Here is a 24,994-nt window from a genome sequence, read left to right as displayed (position 1 = left end):
GTTTTGCTTACAGTCAGTTCTAGAAGATAGTCGGTGGGTGAAGGGACAGTAAGGTGGAAGGGAAAAATATATATATATATACTGTAAGGGAGGGAGGGAAAATCCTGAGATGTAAGTTATTAACTTTATTAATGAAAGAAGCTTTTATGATGAAAGTGAAAAATAAATATTCTAATTACTAAAGATGAAAAAAAAAATTATTATTTCTGCAAAAAGTAAATTTAAAATAAATAAAGTCCATCTTCACCACTCTATCATCCCAATCATTCTGTTTTTACCACCATACCCATGCTATCTCCACCCACCCACCCATCCTGGTTCTTCCACTATAGCTCACTTTTCTATCAACATTCTTGGTCACTTGCCTTGAGCGAATGAACACACCAGAGAGTAGTTAGCAAGGACTCTAATCTTTTGAGATACCAGGCAATCTCATGAGCACTGGTACCATGATAAAAATACAGGCATACTAATTACAGATGTAAGGTAGAACCGTATGTTGGTAATTGATTCCAAGACATGTGACTTAACTTGAAAAATTACATATCACAAAAAATCATTTTAAAGAATTTATTACTCATGTGTTTTAATAAATGGTGTGTACATATTTTCACATATTTTATGTGATTTTCCATTTGAGTATTGGTTTTTAGATGTTTTATTTAAAAAAATTTTTTTTAAACATTTGCTGAGATTGATGTAAAGTCAGATAAACTTGACCGAAGCTGAGGTTTATTTATTCCATTAAAGGGTTAAAAGAAAAGAAAAAAAGATGTAATTTAAAATGACATAAGTTGAGGTATGTCTGTATGCCCAATACATCCTGTATAGATTTTGGTGAACGAATAGAGAAATTTAAGGTTGAAAGGACACTTTTGTCAAAGAAATGACAAACTCTGATGCTGGTGCTGACATAAAAATGCATCCAGGACATTATATGGAGAAGGTAGTAGTTAAGAAGAATGTCCAAGCCATCAAAAGATGAAATATATGGGTGAATGGGGTCTTTTGAGCTGTGTAGGAAGGCAGTAATTCTGAGTAAAAACTGATTTGGATTGTGACAACTATTCAAACTTTGCCTGTATGAAAAGCAGATATAAAATAATGATGATGGTGGTGATGATGATACTGCCGAATTCTAACATGAACTAGGATAAATGGGGTAATGATGTGTAGTTGGCTTATAATCAATGTACTAATTCAACATGTAGTGTACATACATAGTTGAATGTAAATCACCTGAGCTGAAAAAAAACTAGACTTTATCAACAAGCCAACAAGGCTGTATTTGTTCATTCAACTTGCCAGAAATGTTAGAGAAATCTCTCTCAGATCACATATTATTATCTTAATCCTCTCCCTGCTACCTGAGACTGTCCCTGGTTCTAAGATACAAACTTCCTATTTAAAGTGAGTTAAATTTTATGTGACCTTATGTTTCAAGCACTAGCTTTAATAATAGCAACAAAGTTATTTTACTAAATTTGTCATTATTTTAGAAGTTGAGATAAAGGTGATGTATTTCATGAGAAATATGATAACAAAAGGTTTACATAAATGGTGGTGCCCCAGCATGGCCACAGCTTGTGGGCTGAAACTAGATAAAAGAAAAAATAAATAAAAGGACAGATTAGATAATTTACTTCTATAGTGTTATAAAGCTGATGGGATGGTCATGGCTGACCTGGGTTAATGAGCAACAACTACAGTTCATAGTTCAGTTCTGTACTTTCTTACCCTAATTTGTTAGCAGCATTCTTTCTTCCTCAACAAACCTCTCCCTGCATGGTTTCTACATCCCAACTCATTAAACCCCCACTAGAGTTTGTAGTAGAGACTTTTAACTTTGTGGTCTTTAACCTGGATAATAGTGTCCCCTTGGGGAATTGCGAGCTCATCTTAGGGGTGAGATGGGGGATGGGGACAGGAGGGGCATAATTTTTCTTCGAAATAAAATATATATCCTTTTTGTTACTGTATTTATTTTGAGAAGCTCTGTTTCTTTCAATTACTTTAAATATAACGAAGAATTTTGTAAAATAACTTAGTTGTCATTAAGCTGGTGTTAGGAACATAAATTGTGACTAAGATTTGGTGGGAGATTTTAATTCAAAACTTATGAAAACAAGACATTTGTACTCAGAGCCAGAGCCAGTTTCAGCCGGTTGGAGACGAAAGGGTTAAACAAAAGCACAGGCATGGCTGTGTGGTTAAGAAATGTACTTCCCGACCACATTTCAGGCTTAATCCTGCCGCATGGCATTTTGAGTAAGTTTTACAAGTGGATTTGGTTGATGGTCACGGAAAGAGGCCTGTTGTGTGTATGTGTGCGTGGGTGAGTGTATGTATGTCTCCATGTCTTGACATTGCACAAAAGTTGTAAATGAGTGTCACTCCCACATAAGCAGCATTGTTTATTTCCAATATTCTGCAAGAACATCATGTCTGGCCACGGGGGGGGGGGGGAAGAAACAGAATTGCCTATTTTGGAAAGAGATAAGGGTTGATGACAGGAAAGGTATCTGGCTGTAGAGAACCTTTGCCAATACACTTTATCTCTGTCTGACCCATATGAGCATGGAAAACAGATATCAAAAAAGCAATGATGATGATGGACAATACTTCTGCTTTAAACATATTTTCAAAAACAAAAAAAAAAATCTTTGTCAGAATTAAAATATAAAACCCAGTGGTATCATTGAGCAGAAACATGACCAGTGGTTCTCAACCAGGGTCCATATGAGATTTTGGGGTTTCACACAAGCAAAATAGTTAATTGAGGATCCACAGTAACATCTTAAGTGTCCATGAAAAACAATATGCTTTAAAAATGTTTATTGCAATAAAAAAAAAGTAAAAAGAAAAAAACCCAGCTAGGTTTCTTTCTCTAATGCTTTACATAGAGCATGGCTGTGTGGTAAGAAGCTTACTTCCCAACCAGATGGTTCCAAGTTCACTCCCACTGCATGGCACCTTGGACAAATGTCTTCTACTATAGCCTCGGTCCAACCAAAGCCTTGTGAGTGGATTTGGTAGACGGAAACTGAAAGAAGCCCATCGTATATATATATAAAGAGACCGATAGAATAAGTACTAGGCTTACAAAGAATAAGTCCTGGGATTGATTTTCTCAACTAAAGGCGGTGCTCCAGCGTGGCCGCAGTCAGACGACTGAAACAAGTAAAAGAGTAAGAGTATGGCTTGGTGATATGTACCATTCTTTAACTAATTGTGTCTAGAAGGCTTCTCAACTTCTCCACCCTTTAACCATTTAGCATTTAAACCAGTCATATCCAGCACAAATATTCTACTTCTTTTCTATTTAAACCGATCAGATCCAGCCTCTCACGCCTACCCTGCAATGTCAATCTAAAGATAATCAGATCATCAAAATCTTGTAGTTACAATCTAATGCATGATTAATTCAAAACAATGTGAATAAATACACATTACATTTGACAGAGAAGGCGCATGGCTCAGTGGTTTGAGCGTCGAGCTTATGATCGTGAGGTGAGTTCGAATCCCAGACCGAGCTGCACGTTATGCTCTTGAGCAAGACACTATTTCTTATGTTCTTGAGCAAGACACTTTATTTCACGTTGCTGCAGTTCACTCAGTTGTAGAAATGAGTTGCGACGTCACAGGTACGAAGCTGTATCTGCTATTGCCTTTCCCTTGGATAACACTGGTGGCATGGAGAGGGGAGGCCGGTATGCATGGGTGACTGCTGGTCATCCATAAAACAACCTTGCCTGGACTTGTGCCTGGGAGGGTAACTTTCTAGGTGCAATCCCACGGTCAGTCATGACTGAAGGGGGTCTCAACATTTGACAGAGTATTCTGAACGCTAAAAGGTTAACCCAGCAGCACATCCAGGATGTGTCAAGTGGAGGGAGAGAGAGTTGCATCAATACTTGGTTGATACTCATTTTCAGTTGAGTAGACTTGAGTAATGTGAAATGTGCTGCCTGGTCCAGGGGTTGAACCCACAACAGTAATTGATTATGAGCCAAACAACCTAACCAGAAGGTCACACCTTCTATACCTGTAGTTCTCAACCGTTTTTTTTTTCTATGGATCCTTTTGATGCTTATTTTACTCTTCTGGAACTCCATAGCCATTTGCTGTATATATATATTTAAAAAATCTTACTGGCGCAGGAGTGGCTGTGTGGTAAGTAGCTTGCTTACCAACCACATGGTTCTGGGGTCATTTCCACTGCGTGGCACCTTGGGCAAGTGTCTTCTACTATAGCCTTGAGCCGACCAAAGCCTTGACTGGATTTGGTAGATGGAAACTGAAAGAAGCCTGACGTATATAGGTATATATATATATAATATATATATATATATATATATATATATATATATATATATATTATATATATATATATATATATATGTATGTGTGTGTATATGTTTGTCCCCCATAACATTGCTTGACAACCGATGCTGGTGTGTTTTCGTCCCCGTAACTTAGCGGTTCGGCAAAAGAGACCGATGGAATAAGTACTAGGCTTACAAAGAATAAGTCCTGGGGTCGATTTACTCGGCTAAGGGCTGTGCTCTAGCATGGCCACAGCCAAATGACTAAAACAAGTGAAAGAGTATTTTTATAGATTAAACATTATTAGGAATTGTATTTAAAAAAACTGAAAATATTTTGTATATTGTAGAAGTATAAGTAATTTACTGCTCATAAATTTTAACAACAAGAAATTATGCCACAGTGTAATCTGAATATAAATTTTCCCCTATACTTTTTTAGTTATATTTTTAGTTCAGGTATGCTGCTGAGTTTTGAAAAGAATATAAGTTGTACTGCAAGTGTAAAAAGGTTGCGAGCACTGTTCTGGTGATCATAATTGACAAAATCAGTAGTAGTAGTAGTAGTAGTAGTAGTAGTGGTCGTGGCAGTAGTAGCAGCAGCAGCAACAATAATGATGATGGTGTGGTAGTAATGATATTTCTTTCAGCCCCAGTTGGCCATGAATGAGCAGACTAATGATCAATGGCATTCCAATCCTGACCATCCTGTTGTTATTTATTTTTTCTCCCAGGTACTTTTCTTTTACTTGTATCAGTCATTAGACTCTGACCATGTACCCTGAACAATCCAATGTGACCTTCCTAAGACAGTATGGGGTAATATATTTGAGAGAAGGGTTTGGCTGCTATTTCTAGCAGTTTGAGAGATCACAGAGGTTCTCTAAGTTGGTTGGTAGTAATGTAACAGTTATGGTAGTAGATGATGTTTTGACAGCTAAACACAAAAATCGTAGGGGTCAGCAATCCCTATAACAACCATTGATTAATGGAAGGGAGAAGGGATCTATGATATGAACCAGGGGTCTGCTTCTAACACCCACCTCACTTGTAGTAATGGTAAGGAGAGTCAAAGGTAACTGTAACTGTTTCTTAAAATAGTTTAATGTGTCAGAGGTCAAACGTTCAGTAGAATTTGGTGAATTATGACCCTAGCAGTCCATTGGTGAGTGGTGGTGGTGGTTGCAGGGTGAACAAGGTCTCACTGTGTGTGAGTAATATTATCTGCCAGTCATTTTCTTAAGTGTGTATGTGTGTAAGACTAAGCACCACCACCTTCTACTTCAGAATAAAGGGAGAGAGAGAGAGAGAGAGAGAGAGAGAGAGGGGTGGGGGGTGGGGGTGGAATGAAATGGGTAAACCATCAGTTTTACCTTGGTTTCCAGATTTTACTATTTTATTGAATTAACATTTCATTGATAATTAACACACACACAAACGATCCATTAGTACCTATTTCTTTACTGCTCACAAGGGGCTAAACACAGATTAAACGGATTTAGTCGATTATATCGACCCCAGTGCGTAACTGGTACTTATTTAATCGACCCCCGAAAGGATGAAAGGCAAAGTCGACCTCGGCGGAATTTGAACTCAGAACATAACGGCAGACGAAATACGGCTACGCATTTCGCCCGGCATGCTAACGTTTCTGCCAACTCAATCATCTCAAAACATACCACCACCTCTACTATATAACACTATCATCATTACACAAGCTACTACACAGTCATTTGACTCGCTAGAAACAACCCCTTTCGGGGGGGGGGGGTCGATAAATTAAGTACCAGTTACGCACTGGAGTCAATGTAATTGACTTAATCTCTTTGTCTGTCCTTGTTTGTCCCCTCTGTGTTTAGCCCCATGTGGGCAATAAAGAAATAAGAAGTTTGCTTCCCAATCACATGGTTCCAGGCTCAGTCTCACTGTATGGCACTTTGGGTGGAGTGTCTTCTCATAGCCTTGGGTCAACCAAAGCCTTGAGTGGGTTTGGTAGATGGAAACTGAAAGAAACCCGTCATATGTGTAACTTATTGAATAATAGTTCGTTGAAAAGGGGCCAATAAAATAAGTCCCAGGCATAAAATAAAATAAGTAGTGCAGTCAATTCATTTTACTAAAAATTCTTCAAGGCGTTGCCCCAGCATGGCTGTATTCTAATGACTGAAACAAGTAATAGATAAGATAGTATTCTATAAAAATAATAGATGCAATGGTCAAGGCTGGGATGTCTTTGATTATACAGAATAGGCGCAGGAGTGGCTGTGTGGTAAGTAGCTTGTTTACCAACCACCTGGTTCTGGGTTCAGTCCCACTGCATGGCACCTTGGGCAAATGTGTTCTACTATAGCCTTAGGCCAACCAAAGTCTTGTGAGTGGATTTGGTAGACGGAAACTGAAAGAAGCCCATCGTATATATGTATGTATATATATATGCATGTGTGTGTTTGTCCCCCCCCCCCCTCAACATCGCTTGACAACCGATGCTGGTGTTTATGTCCCCGTCACTTAGTAGTTCGGCAAAAGACACCGATAGAATAAGTACTGGGCTTACAAAAGAATAAGTCCTGGGGTCGAGTTGCTCGATTAAAGGCGGTGCTCCAGCATGGCCACAGTCAAATGACTGAAACAAGTAAAAGAGTAAAGAGCTTCTTGATCAAGTGTCACTTGGTCTAGGTCTAAGTAACATCCACCATCACAATACTTCAGCATTCATACTCTGTCAATAAAGATTTTAGCTGATACTGATCCCTATTTCTGTCTGGTATTTACTGTATTGCAAGGGCTTGTAATGCTTGCTTCCTCACAATATAGTTACAAGTTTGGTCCCATTGTGCAACACCAAGACTGTCTTATCGTATAGCCCTGGGCCAACTAAAGTCTTGTGAGTGGATTTAGAAGATGGAAACTGTAAGAAACCTGTTGCATATGTGTATACATATGCATACGTATGACTGCCACTATTAAGTTTAGTGCTCCTCATAGATTATCATCATCCAGTGTGCTTCCAGTAAAGTGCCTAAGCACTAACTGGTATTACTACTTATGACAGAAGGAGCATATGGAGGAGAAATTACGATAAACAACATACACAGCAACAAATGATATAAACCTGTGTCTGTCATAATATCTATTATATAAAATCCGTTCTGTCTGTCTGTGTCTTCTCGGATCTCGGGCATCCTCCATCCGATTGCGCTCAAATTTGATATGTAGATACCGACGGTATCAGGGCGTGTATAAGTCTTGAAAAAATTACAAAAATCGATTGCAGGTGAGAATGCGATCGATAAAGCCGTTTTTGTCCTGCTTTTCTTCCGTCAACCTGTACATAACTGCACCTTCCGTTTTTCGTTGTTTTTGTACTGCTTAAAGGCACGTTTCTTTCCTGCCAAGCTTACTATTTAAACCATGTTTGTGTTCTCCCAGTCAACAACCTGATCATTACTGGTACTTTACACTCTTCGCTTGCATATTTGTGTGAATAAAATCGCTTTTCTTTGGAACAGAAAAAAAGTCTATCTTTATTTCTTCTTTTGCTGGTGTCTCAAATTTAGGTTAAATCAGTGTTTCTCAAAGGGGAGGCCTATGGGACGGTCGGACGAGTTGTTTTGAGAAAATTTGGTTTAAATGTTTGACAACTCAGCACCGTCCATTGGACGTTTTGCTCATGTGTGTGTGTATGTATATATATATAGATATAATAATAATAATAATAATAAATGGCAAGTTTGTGTGTTTGTGAATTTGTTACTTTGACTCATCTGAGACTATCCAACAGACCTTGATGAAACTTGACGCGTGTGTGGGGCTTTTTGCTCATGCGGTCACTTACGCACTAGGAATTTTTTTTTTAAATCGATTTTTAATTAGCACTGATTTTTCAAAAAATCGGAAAATTTCGGCATTTTTCACACTAGTCATCGTGACATCAATTTGACGAAAACTGTTTCATGGGTATAAACATACAGCTTATTAACGATAATCTGTTTAGCATTTGCTAATTCTTCATTTCAATGCAAATTGTATTGATTTGCTACAACTTATTATTTCAATTCGTTGCTATCAAACTCTGATAATTTTTTCATCAAATCATTAACATAGATTTTAAATTTTTGAAAAATGTCAAAATTTGACGAAAAATGTTTCATGGCTATAAACAGACGACTTATTAACGGTAATTTTTTACCGGGTACCTCAGCTAGTGTGTGTGTGTGTATATATATATATACTTTTGGCTGCTATTTCTAGAAAGTTCAGTATGTGGCAAAGTAATTTATTTTACTAAGCCCTAATTATATAATATAATATTTTGAATACGCCTTAAATGGTCCTTTTACATACTGAACACTACTTGGTGAAATTGATTAATAACTAATTAATTTTACCCTCAATTATTGATATATATATATATATATATATATATAAAGTTAATCCAAACATGAAAGCACAAAAAAACACAACAACGCGAGGACGTGGAACAAATATAGTATTATTGGACGCTCAGGAAAGAAAGAAGGTTTAACGCTTCGAGCGGAGCTCTTCGTCAGAAACATAGGAAAAGGAAAGATCCAGAGAAGGGAGACGGAGGAAAAAATCATACACACACACACACACACACACATACATTTATATATATATATATATATATTATATATATATATATATATATATAATATTCGTAGCCACTTTAAGATGGCTGTCCATTTGATCAGACTCCACTGCGATTTTTTTACCCTAAGTGGACATCTACTCTTCCTGGTTAACGATGCACAACTGTTTCCGATATCTTACCTACTTGCCTGCCTGCCGGCCTATATATATATATATATATATATATATATGTGTGTGTGTGTGTGTAGGTAAGTACGTAATATTCGTAGCCACTTTAAAACATCAAATAACATCCGATATCTTATCGGATACAGCTGTGCATCGTTAACCAGCTAGAGGAGATGTCCTCTTGAGGTTAAAAAATCGCAATAGAGTCCGCTTGGACGGACAGCCATGTTAAAGTGGCTATAAATATAATTTGTCAGTACAACTGCCCAAGGTGCCACGCAGTGGGACTGAACCTGGAACCATGTGGCTGGTAAGCAAGCTACTTACCACACAGCCACTCATATGCCTATGTATTGATGTTTTTCAATATTTTTCTTCCCATAAACACATTTAATGGAATGATGATGTACCCAACGACAGTCCACTGCTGAGATTAAAAGAAGAATTCAAACTGTATTTCAAATATTTGAAAAAGAGTGGAAATTTTAGGATTGAGGAGGAGGAGAGTAATGATTTTAAAAAAATAATAAAAAGATAATCTATATATATAAAACTGTAGTTGTGTGAGTGTCTGTCTCCTACGATTTAGATTCCTAACTACTCCCACATTTTGCGGTGCAGTTTAACCAAATTCGGGTATCTTATAGTCATGATTAATATCGAGCCCGTCTGACTATTAGCGCGCGTCTACGATGAGTCTACGATTTTAAAAATAATTTAACATCATTTTTTATTCCATTTTAATGCATAATTTTTCGTAATGCGTTGTCAAGGAGACCAGCGTTCTTTTAGAACAACGACTACATGGCTTGAAGACACCAAAACAGAAATGGCTAAGAAAGCGTCTACATGAGTCTACGATTTAAAAAAAAATTTATCATCATTTTTTCCATTTTAATGCATTTTTTCGCTAAGGGAAGTAACTCTCTAAAAATGTCTACGATGAGTCAACGATTTAAAAAAAAAATTACCATCATTTTTTATTCCATTTTTAATGCATTTTTTTTCTATTTTTTTGCTATAACTCTCTAAAAATGCTTATATAGTTATTTCCCTTACAAACCCGAGCAACGCCGGGCGATACTGCTAGTTGTCTATATACATAATCATATAAATTTCTGTGTGTAGAACGCAAATTTGCAAAAATTTTCTGAAATTTCCAAGGAAGTAGAAAAGGGGTTTGTATGAAATATTTTGCTGATTTTTTTTTACTAAGGTGATGATGATATTAATAGATACAGGAAATCCAAAATCGCAAGCATTTGCTAGACAAACGAATGCACTTGTTTAATGAACAATTGTAGGATGGGTTAAAGTAATTAGTAAAGTAGTTTAGAAATGTTGAAGGGAGATAGATAGGAAACTGGAAAATAACACGTACTTCATTCTTCACCACTGGAATATAGGTCTATCACAAAGGATAGGTTTTAACTTAAAACATCAAAACAACTGTCAAGCTCATTGTCTACGTATGTATTTATAATGTTATCTATCTGTCTATCCATTTATATATAGGGTGTCCTGAAATTAAGGAAACCAAAGTTTGGGGCTTTAATAACTATCAATAAATGTGACAGATATGAAAATTATACATTATTATAAAAGCTTAATCTATCTTTTTTTTTGTTTCAGACTAAATAAATTCAGATTTATAAATTAGGTAATGGATATAGACTGAAATACAATTATAACCCTCCATAAAGGAAGTGAAAATAATACAACTACAGCAAAAAAGCTTAAAATTAACCAAACAACAGTGTGGAAAATTGTCAAGAAATTCCCCACCACTGATTGACATGGATGTGGCTGAAAAAGAAGTGTACAGATTCCTCAGCTTATCAAGAATACCAGAGAAAAGATATGGTGAAATCCTCGTTGTTCTGTCGGAAAACTGGCTGCCACAGCCAAAATAATCTGAACATTGATGTACTGAGTGCTGAAAGAGGATCTCAGGACCCACTCTTACAAAATGATTTGCCACCACGAGGTCTCACACAAGTTTATAAGGCCATGAAACTGGGGAGACGTCGTCTTATCCTGCATCAGATTGCTGAAGGCACCCTGCCCAACCTGGTGTTCATTGATGAAAAGAAATTTGACATCAAACAAATAGTAAATCACCAGAATGACCAACTTTGAAATGTATCTGGCTCCATCAAGGGTTGACTTATAAATCGATGTCAAAATCCACAGTCAGTTATGGTTTGGACAGCTGTGACAGCCACTGGAAGGTCTCCCCTCGTTTGTGCCTTCAGATGTTAGGAAGGGCATCCAGCCGTAGATACCATGCCAAAGCAGACAGTAGAGCTGGGACAGTCTTCTGATTTGCCAGCTACCAGGAATACATTAATGACATTCTGGAAGCTGAAGTGCTCCCATGGGGGAATGAGCAATTTCAAAGCACATCTTGGAGCCTCCAACGGGGCTTGGTACTATCCCACAGCTCCAAACAGACACAACGCTGGATTCAGAAAAATATTCTGTCCTTCACAGGCAAGGATGTATGATCTTCAAAAAGCCCTGATCTTAACCTGTTGAGTTTTTCTGTTTGGTCCATTTTCGAGATGAGGGTGATGAGCACTTATGTTCTGCTTGATGCTCCGAATGCAAAACTGCATCAGGAATAAGCTTTAATTCCTTAAATGATGATGACCGTTAATTCATTAAATGATGATGATGATATATGTGTATTTGTGTATGTGCACACATATTGATTTGAAATATGTTGCCCTCTTCTAAGGAAATACTGTGTAATTCAAGGCAGATTTAACTGTTATTTCCAGCATGTTGAGCAATTATGTAAAGGCTCATTGCTTGGCGTTGTCAGAATTGAATGGTTCCCCAGTGGTGGAAATGGATATCAGGAACAAGGGATATGCAAAAGTCTGAAAGGCTGAGGTCGGGAAGATGGGTGTAGACAAGAATAGTTGCATGCCGTGTGTAAAGCATTTGCACCTAGACTGTGATTCAAAACAGAGTCATATTGAATAAATGTAGTAGTGTCATAATTGTGTTTCATTTACAATTGCATTGCAATGCTTAGACCCGAAATATAACAATATTATGCTTTGGCAAAAATGACACCTATGTCATCACACACATATTACTTATGAATGTGGTTACTATGTAAGTTACAGCTATCTTGAAACAGCTGTTGAGATAAAACTTTACATAATCCTTTTTTTTGTTCTTTTTTCTTTATTTTGTTATCTAATTTGTGCTCCGTGTAAGTATGTCTTAAGCCTAACTACATTTATCTACCTTATTACCTGTGCACGTGTGTGTGTGTGTGTATATATTATTGTTATTATTATTAGGTGTCAGTGCCATGTAAAATGCATTCATTCCAGCACTCATTACTTGCACCTGTGCCAGTGGAATGTGAAATTTACTAAGCATACTGTAAAGCGGTTGGTGTTAGGAACGGCATCCAGCCATAGATACCATGGCAAAGCAGACATTCTTCTGATTTGTCAGCTACCATCAAACCAGCCAACCCATGCCAGTATGGAAAATGGACATTAAATGATGATGATGATATATGTGTGTGCTTGTGCACACATATTGATTTGAAATGTTGCCCTCTTCTAAGGAAATACTGTGTAATTCGAGGCAGATTTAACTGTTATTTCCAGCATGTTGAGCAATTATGTAAAGGCTCATTGCTTGGCGTTGTCAGAAATGAATGGTTCCCCAGTGATAGAAATGAATATCAGGAACAAGGGATATGCAAAAGTCTGAAAGACCGAGGTCGGGAAGATGGGTGTAGACACTATAAGCTCTCCCTCCTCCCTACCATGTGCTGAAATATAACAGAACACCGCCTCCCTGTACACTCACGGACCACCCCCATTTCCATCTCTGGTGGTCTTGAGACAAATGCTTTTGAGCAATGTGAACAAAAATTAAGAAACTCTCTCTCTCTTTCTCTGCCATTGCCTTTATCTGCTAGAAATAGTAGCTAATTCTGTCTCAAATTCTAAACCACCACTACCACTGTCATTGTTTTAGATGGAAAAGAATACTGTTGACAATGTAGTTCTTGATATACACAAGTATATAAAAAAAAAATTATCAAAGCTGAAATGCCTTTCATCATGGGTGTAGCGGATAAGAATTGATCTGGAGCTAAACAGCAAGGTGGGCGACTGCCATTCATATGAGAGCCAATGAAAAGAATGAATGAAATAATTACGTATATTAAGGCCTACCATACAACCATATATTAGTCAAACAACAAGGATTAACAATAATATAAACACAGTAACAGGAATGGAATTTTCATACTCAATCCCATTTTACTGTTTTCCTTCCAGTTTAATTCAGCTCAGTCACAATAAATACACACATAATTACTTGGCAGGTTGGTCGCCTTAGGGCATTGATCATTCAACAATTCCTTCCTTTCTTCCTCAACCCAGATAACCAATGAAAATATTAGTCGCGTAATTGAGGACAATAGCTTTTCATAAAATAGCTTTTATGCTGCTACAGACGTAATATGCTGAGTAGTGACAAAACTCGCACTCAAACAGATACACACACTAATACACATAAATACAAACACACACACACACATATATATATATATTTCTTTACTACCTACAATGGGCTAAACACAGAGGGGACAAATAAGGACAGACAAACGGATTAAGTCGATTATATCGACCCCAGTGCGTAACTGGTACTTAATTTATCGACCCTGAAAGGATGAAAGGCAAAGTCGACCTCGGCGGTATTTGAACTCAGAACGTAGTGGCAGACGAAATGCAGCTACGAATTTCGCCCGGCATGCTAACGTTTCTGCCAGCTCGCCACCTTATATATACAGATATAAATGCAGAAGTAAATAAATATCTTTTATTTCAATCTTATTTTTAAGCTTAATACTTATTCTATTGCTTTCTTTTAGTTGAACTACAATGTTACTGAGATGAGATTTACACAAACCAATGCAGGTTGTGAAGTGGTGGTGGTGGTGGGGAGCGACAAACTCACACACACATAAAGCCAAATCCACCGACAAGGATTTGCTTTGGTTTGGGACTATAGTAGAAGACACTTGCTCAAAGTGCTATGCAGTGGGACTGAAACTGAAACCATGTGGTTTGGAAGCAAGCTCTTTACAGCACAGCCATGACTATTCTTTTATTCTTTTGGTTGTTTCAGTCAATGGACTTTGGCCATACTGGGACATCAACCTGAAGGGTTTGGTTATTTTTTTTAAAGTCAGGTACTTATTCTGCCAAGATCTTTTGTCAAACCACTCTAAATTCTAATAATATGCAAAAGACATAGACTTCCAATACAATGACTAAGTTGAAATTTTTCAGAAAATATATAAAATACAAGATAGAAATGAATCTGGTCTTTAAACCAATCAGTTAAAACAATAAGTATATTTCAGGCTTATTGACCTTTTCAGCAGAACACATTTTATTGAGATTATCTTACCAATAAGTAGATACAGTAGTTATATTGTATTCAAATTACTCCCTGCTATCTTATATACAACAGGATACATTGAACCCAAAGCCTTGTGCTAACCAAAGCCTTCTTTGCTATTGAATTTGGTAGAGAGGAAACCAAAATAAGCATGTACGTACAGGATGTTAGGGCTAAATTTGATGATCTTTTACCTCATTTTTTCAGGAATAGCTTGATGTATTATTTGTGAACAATCAACAATGTTGGAGAGTACAAAGATTAAAATTGTAGCTATGAAAAAATCAGCTGTGATGGAGGACTAGAAACCATCTGGAAAAGAGTGACCTGTATCGTGACGATTGCTGCTCAATGCTTGTGAACACTGTAGAGACTGTAAGATGTGATACAGACAGCTGCTATGAAGACTATGAAGCCATGGCCAGCAGGAAGGGACAAAGCAGGCATTCTGACTGTCTGCACACTGGAATTCATCCCTACATCTTTGAGCAGGGCTTTAGGCTCAATTCAGATGGTTATGTGAAGTTGCTGGAGACTGTAGTTAACCCCTGGCTCAAGAGGGTTGCTGCTCAAAGGCCATATGTGTGGCAGCAGGATTTGACTTCTTGTCATACCTCTGGAAAGAGTCAGAAGTAGCTGTTGGAGAATTTCTATGACTTCGGCAGACCCCAATTTCTGGACTCCTAATTTCCCTGATTGTAATCTCATGGATTACTATGTTGGAGCGCAGTTGAGAAAGACAGCAACTATTTCACCTGCAACATCAAAGCTAAGCTAATGGTCAAGATCAAGGAGGTGTTCAAAGATTCTCCCAGGCCACAGTGATGAATGCATGCATCAGTCTTCATCAACACAATCCATGTACTGGTCTTCATCAACACAACAATGGCATTTATCATTGCTTACGCACTACAATCAGGTCTGTTGGATAAACAGTAGATCTACTTTTATGAAACTCTCTCACAGGCCACCAGACAGACAGACAATCTGAGATCCCCTTCAGTCACAACACAGACCATGGGATTGCATCTAGATAGTTACCCTCCCAGGCACAAGTCCGAGCAAGATTATTTATGGAAGACCAGCAGTCGCCCATGCATACCGGCATCCCCTCTCCATGCCACCAGTGTTATCCAAGGGAAAGGCAAAGGCCGATACAGCTTGGCACCTGTGACGTCACAACTCATTTCTACAGCTGAGTGAACTGGAGCAACATGAAATAAAGTGTCTTGTTCAAGAACACAACACACAGCCTGGTCTGGGATTCGAGCTCAAAACCTTATGATCGTAAGCTCGACGCTCTAACCACTGAGCCATGTGCTTTCACAGGCCACCACCTCCAAAACAAATAACTTCATTGTCATAACTAACGATTTTAATGGACATATAGGACAACAGTGTGAGGGTTTTGCATGCATTCACTTCATGAAGACTTTGACCATGGTATAGAAAATGAAGAAGGATCAAACTTAGAAAGACCTATTTTTACATGTGCTCATTGTAATTATTGCCCCTATGCACCTGCCATATGTAAAAACTACCTGCTCTGTTTGCTTGCCTATGATTCCCTATTGTGTACCCACAGTCTACTCTGAGTGCACTGTAATGAATTTCTATCTGCTCCTTTTCTACATATTGAATATGGCTGCTTTATAATGGTAGTAGAGTCCTATTTTTTCCAACATACTAACACTTCAATGTTTACTGTGAGGTCTCTTGATTGATTCCTTTTCAAATTCTACTGCACATTCAGTTAGAAAAACAAGGTCATCAAATATGAGTAGCTATGAGCACCTGGTCTTGAACTCCTCTGTTATGATTTGGGGGATGTCTCATGGTGCAGGGTGGGGTGTGGGACAGCAAAATAGAAAGGATGGTACAGTAAACGGAAGGATGAGAGATGACATGTCAGGTAGGTTGCATAAATGGACAGAGAAGAGAGAGAGAGAGAGAGAGAGACAGGCAGAGTGTATGAGGGTGGGATGTATGGTTGCAGAAGAAAGTGAGATAATCTGGAGGTACAAAGAGGGTGGGAGATCAATGAAAGCATGGGTAAAGATAAGAATTAATGGACAAATAATGGGAAACAAATGAAGTGTTCTAGCAAATGTATGTATGCATGTACATACATGTGTGTATGTGTATATATATATATATATATATATATATATATATATATCTGAAGCTGGTAGAGTAGGAGTGTGTATCTTAGAAGCAGAGAAATGGATAGTTCAGATAATTGGTATAGTCAGGGTGTGTGATAGAATAATTAAGCTGCTCTTCATCAACGCAACAGTGGCATTTCTCTCTGCTTATGCACCACAATCAGGTCTGTTGGATAAACAGTAGGACTACTTTTATGTAACTCTTCTGCAGGCCACCACCTCCAAAACAAATAATGGTAACTTCATCATTGTAACCAGTGATTTTAACGGACATATTGGTCAACAGTGTGAGGGATCTGCTGCCTTATGCTTCATGGAGAACTTGGCTATGATGTACAAAATGAAGAAGGATCAAAACTTTAAAGTATGGACACAAGGATAGATGGTAATCTTGGATAAGGAGGACATGAAAACTGAAAGAGCTAACAACCAGTGACAGATTCAGAAACATTAAGATGACAAGACTGAGGCACAGATAGAAAATAACAATGTAAAGGATAATTGGGAATGTCAACCTGTTGAGGGTGATAGATCTAAACTGTGGCTGGGGCAAGGTCTTAGCCAAAAAAGATGAAATGGGAAGAAATTTGTAGACAATACCATAAAGCAGGGGTCTCCAACTACTGGATTGTGGGACAGTACTGGAAAAAATAAATTAAAAAATTTTATTTCTATTTTATTAACTATTACAGTCATCAAAGTGTTTTTGCCTTATATATTTAATATATATCAGGTCATTGCGAATGAAATGTCCAAGTTTGAAAGCCGTTAACTCTAATGTTTTATCCTGACAATTCTTTGTTTTACAACATTGAAGAGTTACATCCTCACTTTTCGAAATGCAATTCATGATGTTTGATTGTATTGTGAGTTTTCTCTTGTAAGTCGATTTTTGTGAACCCATAGATAGATCAAAAGTTCATGTTGTTTATGAATATGAGTTCCGTTGTGGAACCAATGCATACCAGACAACTGAAAACATCAATGGTTTGAGAAGATTCAGTCTGGTGACTTTACTCTTGAAAATCAGCCCTGTGGTAGACCTGGGACCAAGGTGGATAATGGTGAGCTGAAAAATGTAGTGGAAGCGGCTACATCTCAAACTATGCTTGAATTACCAGCAAAGTTAGATGCTTCAATTCCAACTGTATTGGACCATCTGAAACAAATCAGCAAGGTAAAGAAGCTGGACAAGTGGGTACCACATGAACTGAACAAGCATCAAATGACACATCATCTTGAAACTTGCTGTTCTTTGCTGTCACGGCAGAAAAGCAAACCATTTTTGCATCGTATTGTTACATGTGATGAAAAATGGATTCTTTTCTTCTGCATGATAGTTGGATAGAGACAAAGTGCCAAAACACAATCCAAACGAGAATATTCACCAAAAAAAGCTAATAGTGTCTGTTTGGTGGTCCAGTGCTGATGTCATCCACTACAGCTTCACAAGACCTGGTAAGTCAATTACAGCGAATGCATACATCAACCAACTGGATGAAATGATGAGTGAACTCGCAATTAAACAACCAAGATTGGTCAATAGAGACAGGCCAATTCTCTTGCAAGACAATGATCAACCATATGTTGCACAAAGAACACTACCCAAGTTACAGGAACTGAACTTGGAAGTACTTTGTCATCCACCATATTCACCAGGCCTTGCACCAACTGACTATCATGTTTTCCAGGCATTAGACAACTTTTTGCAAGGAAAAAACTTCAAACCTGAAGAAGATGCAAAAACAGCCTTTTGTGATTTCATCACCTCTTGCTCTCCAGAATTCTTTGCTGCCAGCATAAATAAGCTACCGATAAAATGGCAAAATTGTGTTGGTAATTTAGGTACATACTTTGATTTAATGCTTTGCTTTTTGTTGAGATAAAGTGAAATAAACTTTCAATTCAAAATTAGACATTGCATTCTTAACGATCTGATATATATGCATTATATATGTAGTAATTAAATTATATATTATGTATTCTATTGTTTTATTATGCATATGATCCCCAGGTCAATGAAAAAATTGTTTTGAAATCAGCCATGGTGCAAAAAAGGTTGAGGACTGCTGCCATAAAAAATAAGAGACAAGCTTAGAAAGATAGGCTAAACAGAGACAGTAAAGAACAGCAATGAATTAAGCTGTCAGGACAAATATATCAAGAGTAAAAGCTCAAAGTAAAAAGTCTGTCAATGTCCTAAGATGTGAGTGGTATTTTGGATTGCAAGGCAGTGTGAGAAAAATCTGAGACATTATTGGGGAAAGTGTGTTAAAAAAAGGGACAGTGTTTTTGCTCTTACAGACAATGCAAAGAAAGAAGCATGGAAGTGTTGTTACAAGAGATTTATGGATAATGGGGAGAAAGCATGGGAGATGGTGAGTCTACTTCAAGTAGGCCTAACTATGGGACCAGCCACCCAAGCTGATAGCGGTATTGTGAAAAGAGCAATTAAAGTTATGAAGACAGGAAAGGTGCTTGGTCCATCAGGTACAACCAGAGATGCTTAAAAATCTCTGGCAGAATGAGATGTAGACTGGTCACCTTATAGTAAATCAAGTAGTACATGAGGATGTCATACCCAAATGACTGGTATAGCAGTGTCATTACCAAATGCTACAGAGGCAAAGATGATGCATTAAAGAGGGGAAACTACAGAAATTTTCAAGTGTCACACCAAGTTATGAAGGTTACAGAAAGAGTTATAGCACAATTGATTAGGAAGAGAATTAATGTCCTGTATTTTCCAGCATACAAGATGAAATTTTCAGACTAAAATTTACAACCAAAAAAGGTAGGTTGACATATATACCAAGACAACCTTGGAGGACCAAATATTTAATGTGAAATGCAGCAAGATTTGGAAAGATAGTGACTATGTTTGAATGTTTACACTACATACTATATTGACTTGTCTGCCAGAAAATACAGTAAATACTATGTAGTTTGATTTTGTGCCAGGAAGAAGCACTACTGATGCCATCTTCCAGTTGGGATGACTGCAGAAGTATCTTGCTAAGCTTTTGTTGATCAAGGAAAGATTCTTTGATAGGGTTCCTTAAGTGAATTTAGCAGAGATTAGGGTATTGATAAGTAGGAAAGAAGACAGAAGCCCACTTCCATCAGAAAAAAATGGCGTTGCTCTATATGTAGAAAAGGAGCAGAAAGGAATTCCATATGGTACATCCAGTGTAAACTGTGGACGCACAAGAAATGTTACAAAGATCACAGAAAGCTTAATAGAGAAAACAAGCTTTACATGTTTCAGGTGGACAGGGGCAATGGTGAATATCAGTTTGGGAAAAAGAGGAAGGTGAAGGAAATATGAGTCAGGGAGGAGAAGGTGATAAGTGGCAGAAAAAAACGTGGAGAGCAGTAGTGTAATAAAACCAAATGTAGATCGGAAATAAAGAGATGATGTGAAGTGTGTGGTGAGGGTGAGAGGGGAGAGCACAATGACAGAGATGGAAGTCAGAGTTATGCCGAGGTGGAGGGTGGATATAGTGAATGATGAATAAAGGTGGGTGGGTGGATATAAGAGAGTATTCAGTGGAAAATGAAGTGGAAGAAAAGAATGATGTAAGAGATTGTGGGATGGATGACAAAAGGAGGTGGTTCCAAGAAGTGGGATAACAAAATGGAGATGAAATACGTGCAGTTCTGCTCTCATATGATTACAGTAGTTGAGTAAATAGTGCCAGAGTTAGAAGAGTGATGGAGGGATGGGTGTTAGGAAGATGAGTTGTTGGAAAGGCTTGGTACAAACTTGGTGCAGGGAAATAGACATAATAAGCTTATAGGACCTCATTGGTGCTGAAGAGGACAAGTTTTCTCAAGCACAGTGTATTGCCAATCATTTTGGTCTTTTGTCATCTCTGTGAGGCTTTAACAATATGATGTTGTTCACTACTTTATCCCATGTCTTCCTGGATTTCCTTCTTCCACAGGTTCTATCTACTTCAATCGGTAATCCTTTATGCAGGCTGTCCTCATCCATATGCATCACATGACCACACCAGCACTCTTCTCTCTTGCACTCTAAATCTAATGCCTCTTATGCCTAAGATTTTTTCTCGACACATTTGCACTTCGTCAGACATACACACTGATGTTGCACGTCCAGCAGAGCATAACCAGCTTCATTTCTTTTTTGTCTTTGCATGTCCTCTGCATTCAAGGCCCACATAAGCATCATACAATCTGCATTTCACTGAACTTTAGATCACCTAGGTGACAGAAACTATCAATTACCTTTAAGGATACTATTGGCCATTTGAAAAAATTGACTTTGCATGTGTTCTTAGTAGTGTTTATTGTTCTTGCGCATCTTCTACAACAAAGTCTATTTTCTTTGTCAACCTTCCTGTCATTCCACTGCACTTCTTATGAGTCCATTGTTTGCATTAGGTATATCTATGGAATTTCTACTGACACCTTTTCTACATGTCCTGCAGAAATAGGCATCCTGTCAGTTTTTCTGCTTAAAAGAACTTTGATTTTTGCTAAATTTAAAATTATGGCCCTTTGATTCCAGGTTTGCTTCGACACCTGGAATTTCATTCCTAATTCTATTGCACATTCAGAGCTAAAAGTATAAAGTCATCAGAACAGAGGTGTTCCCACAGGCAATTTATCAGGGGACTATGATAAATCTAAAGGGATTAAGAACCAAGCCCTGGCAAACTTCTTTCTGCACACTGAATTCATTGCTGCACTTATTGCTATCTTTCACCTTACTGACAGCCACCACTGTAATATGGCTTGAATGGTTCTCACCAACCATTTGTCTACTCCTAGTTTCCAGTAGATCAGGAAGCAGAGGATCTTTTTTATCAAAAGATTTTTCTAGGTCGATGAATATTAAGTACAGAGGTTTACATTTGGCTAAATACATGTGCAGGTGCTTGAAAGAGAACATCAGGAGTCCTTCTCCTTGGCACAAAAACAGACTGCATTGTTTCTAATATAACTAATTAGTAGAGCTATAGCTCTTTCTGTAACTTTCATAACCTGGTCTAGTAATTTAACACACCTGTAATTACTTCTCTCTATGGTGTCTCCTTGTTAGGTATGATAATTTCCTCTACACCTGATTAACTATACATGAGGAGGTAATAACAACATCTAGTTACTCTGGCTCAAGGTATCTCTACCTCATTCTCTAAAATACATTTTCTCCTTTTATTACTCATTGCACATCTGCAACCACTTTCTTCTTTTATCTTCTTTTACTTGTTTCAGTCATTTGACTGCGGCCATGCTGGAGCACCGCCTTTAGTCAAGCAAATCGACCCCAGGACTTATTCTTTGTAAGCCCAGTACTTATTCTATCGGTCTCTTTTTGCCGAACCGCTAAGTGACGGGGGCGTAAACACATCAGCATCGGTTGTCAAGCAATGCTAGGGGGACAAACACAGACACACGCATACATATATATATACATATATACAACAGGCTTCTTTCAGTTTCCGTCTACCAAATCCACTCACAAGGCATTGGTCGGCCCGGGGCTGTAGCAGAAGACACTTGCCCAAGATGCCACGCAGTGGGACTGAACCTGGAACCATGTGGTTGGTAAGCAAGCTACTTACCACACAGCCACTCCTGTGCCTAGTAATTTTTTTTATGACATCTCCTTCTGCACTAGGAATGTATAAGTTCACAACTATTTGCGGGTCACACATTCATCCCATTATTATACAGCCAATGCAGAAGCTGAAATCGTTTGCAGTTCTCATCCTTATACTAACTTCTTTCCACTTCACCCTAACACACAGGGATCCTAAACATTCTTGATCTCACTAACCTCAAAACCTATTCTCCACCAAACCGTAACTGTCTCTGAACCTACTGGGCCACCTGAGCACTTCATTGTCTCCTCATAATACAACACACAATTATATACTAAACAATACTTACCTCCTCTTATGCTCTATGACTCTTCAAATTAGTCAATAGCAGGACCTGTACCAATTTTATGCTAATTATTCCCAGTATTACTGACACTTTACTCCTGACTCATTAAAAATAACTGGGCAAGAACTGAAACTATCCCTTCACTTAAGTTCCTCAACATCATACTACACACTGCAAAAATGCATTGTCTTCAGTACTCCACATAGTTCACCCATAGCTCTACAGCAAGTGTTCAAGAAAAAAAAATTTAAATGCAACCCTAAAATACTTTGAGGATCTCAATCATTCCTAAAGAACTGGGCAGCATCTAATCAGCAGTGCAACTCTTGAAAGGATGCCTTTGTACACAACACAGTCCTCAAGCTCTCCTGCCTCCTAAACTGGAGTCATCATTATCATGGTCACCATTTAATATCCATTTTCCATGCTGGAATGGGTTGGCTGGTTTGACAGGAGATGGTAGGGCTGTGAACCACACCAGACTCCCTTGTCTGTTTTGGCGTGATTTCTATGGCTGGATTCCCTTTCTAATACCAGTACTTTTTATGAGGTACCATCAGCAGTGCTTTTTAAGTGGCATCAGTACTGATGCTTTTTACATGGTCCAGTACTGACAGGGTCACTAAGTATCTTGCAAAACAAAAACCCCTCAGCTGGAAGTGAGGAATAGTATTGAATGGGGTGTCTTTGTATCATTTGATGGAAGGTTAAAGGTATAAAGGGACAGAGATAGGTGTCTTGCTGTAGATGGTTAAGTTGTTGGGCTTATGATTGTAAGATTGTGATTTTGATTCCTGGACTGGGCAATGTGTTGTGTTTTTGAGTGAAAGACTTTATTTCACATTATTCCAGTCCACTCAGCAGGCAAAACTGAATACTCCCGTGATGGGCTAGAGTCCTGTTCTGGGGAGAATATATTATATGTAATGGATATATGTGCGTGTGGAATTTTCTCCCATATATACATACATGCATATGTGTGTGTATGTATGTATATATTTCTTTTACTTGTTTCAGTGTGGGTGGCACGTAAAAAGCACCCACTACACTCACGGAGTGGTTGGTGTTAGGAAGGGCATCCAGCCGTAGAAACACGGCCAGATCAGACTGGGCCTGGTGCAGCCTTCTGGCTTCACAGACCCCAGTTGAACCGTCCAACCCGTGCTAGCATGGAAAGCGGATGCTAAATGATGATGATGATGATGATATATACATTTATGCATCTGTGTTCGTCGCCCCACCATCACTTGACAACTGATGTTGGTTTGTTTATGTATCCATAACTTAATCGTTTGGCAAAAGAGAGAGATAGAATAAGTACTAGGGTTACAAAGAATAAGTCCTAGGGTCGAGTTCTTTGACTAAAACCCTTTCAGGTGGTGCTCCAGCATGGCTACAGTCAAATGACTGAAACAATTAAAAGAATAAAAGAATATATATATATATAATATATATATATATATATATATATATAAAACATTATTGGTGAATTGAAGAAATGGAGCTGAACGCAGATTGAACAGAAATCGTTTTATTTCATTCGCACGGTTGCAACGCCAGATGGTTGTACCTCCAACCGTGCTGTTCACTGCTGTGATTTTTGCTACTAAGGTATCGGTTAAACTTTTGATTAATCCACTACAAGATTATTCATCTTTCTATTTCACATATATATATATATATATATATATATATATATACACACACACACACATGGGGGGAGGGTGCTGAAAAGTTCCTGGCTTTAAGGGTTTCACAAATGGCCTGGTTGGCAACCCAATCTTCTGAGTTCTCTTATAGGGCTTAGAAAAACTGAAGGACTGCTGCAATAAGTGTATGAATCTGAGAGGGGAATACATTGAATAGAATCATAATTAATCGTTTTCTTTTACCTAAAGTCACAAACTTTTCAGCACCTCCTCATATATATATATTTCTCCCACCACCATTATAGGTGTCTACTCTTCGAACCCCCCCCCCTCTTCAATACGATATTTCACCATTACCCCTCTCTCGATATCCTACGTTCTACTTGCCTAGAACCTGTCATCATTTCTCTGAACCACCCCTCCCCACTGGTGCTCCCCTATATTTCTGCACCCCCCCCCACATAAAAAGCACCATCCGAACGTGGCCGATGCCAGACCCCTCTGGCACCTGTGCAGGTGGCACGTAAAAAACACCCACTACACTCGCGGGGTGGTTGGCGTTAGGAAGGGCATCCAGCTGTAGAAACACTGCCAGACTAGACTGGAGCCTGGGGCAGTCCCGAGCTCCCCAGACCCCGGTCGAAACCGTCCAACCCGTGCTAGCGCAGAAAACGGACGTTAAACGATGATGATGATGATGATGATGACATAT

At 38.3% G+C, this 24,994-nt stretch overlaps 1 protein-coding gene across 6 annotated transcripts in view; it reads right to left on the bottom strand.

The window, feature by feature from the left end:
- LOC115218235 (vascular endothelial growth factor receptor 1) overlaps positions 1 to 24,994 on the bottom strand; it is a 101,067-nt gene that overhangs the window by 65,655 nt on the left and 10,418 nt on the right. The window lies entirely within an intron of this gene.

This window comes from Octopus sinensis, linkage group LG13, assembly GCF_006345805.1.
Source record: "Octopus sinensis linkage group LG13, ASM634580v1, whole genome shotgun sequence".
In the NCBI taxonomy this organism is placed as follows: Eukaryota; Metazoa; Mollusca; class Cephalopoda; order Octopoda; family Octopodidae; genus Octopus; species Octopus sinensis.
Note: the sequence above shows the minus strand (reverse complement) of the source record. Positions and strands in the feature narration are given on the sequence as shown.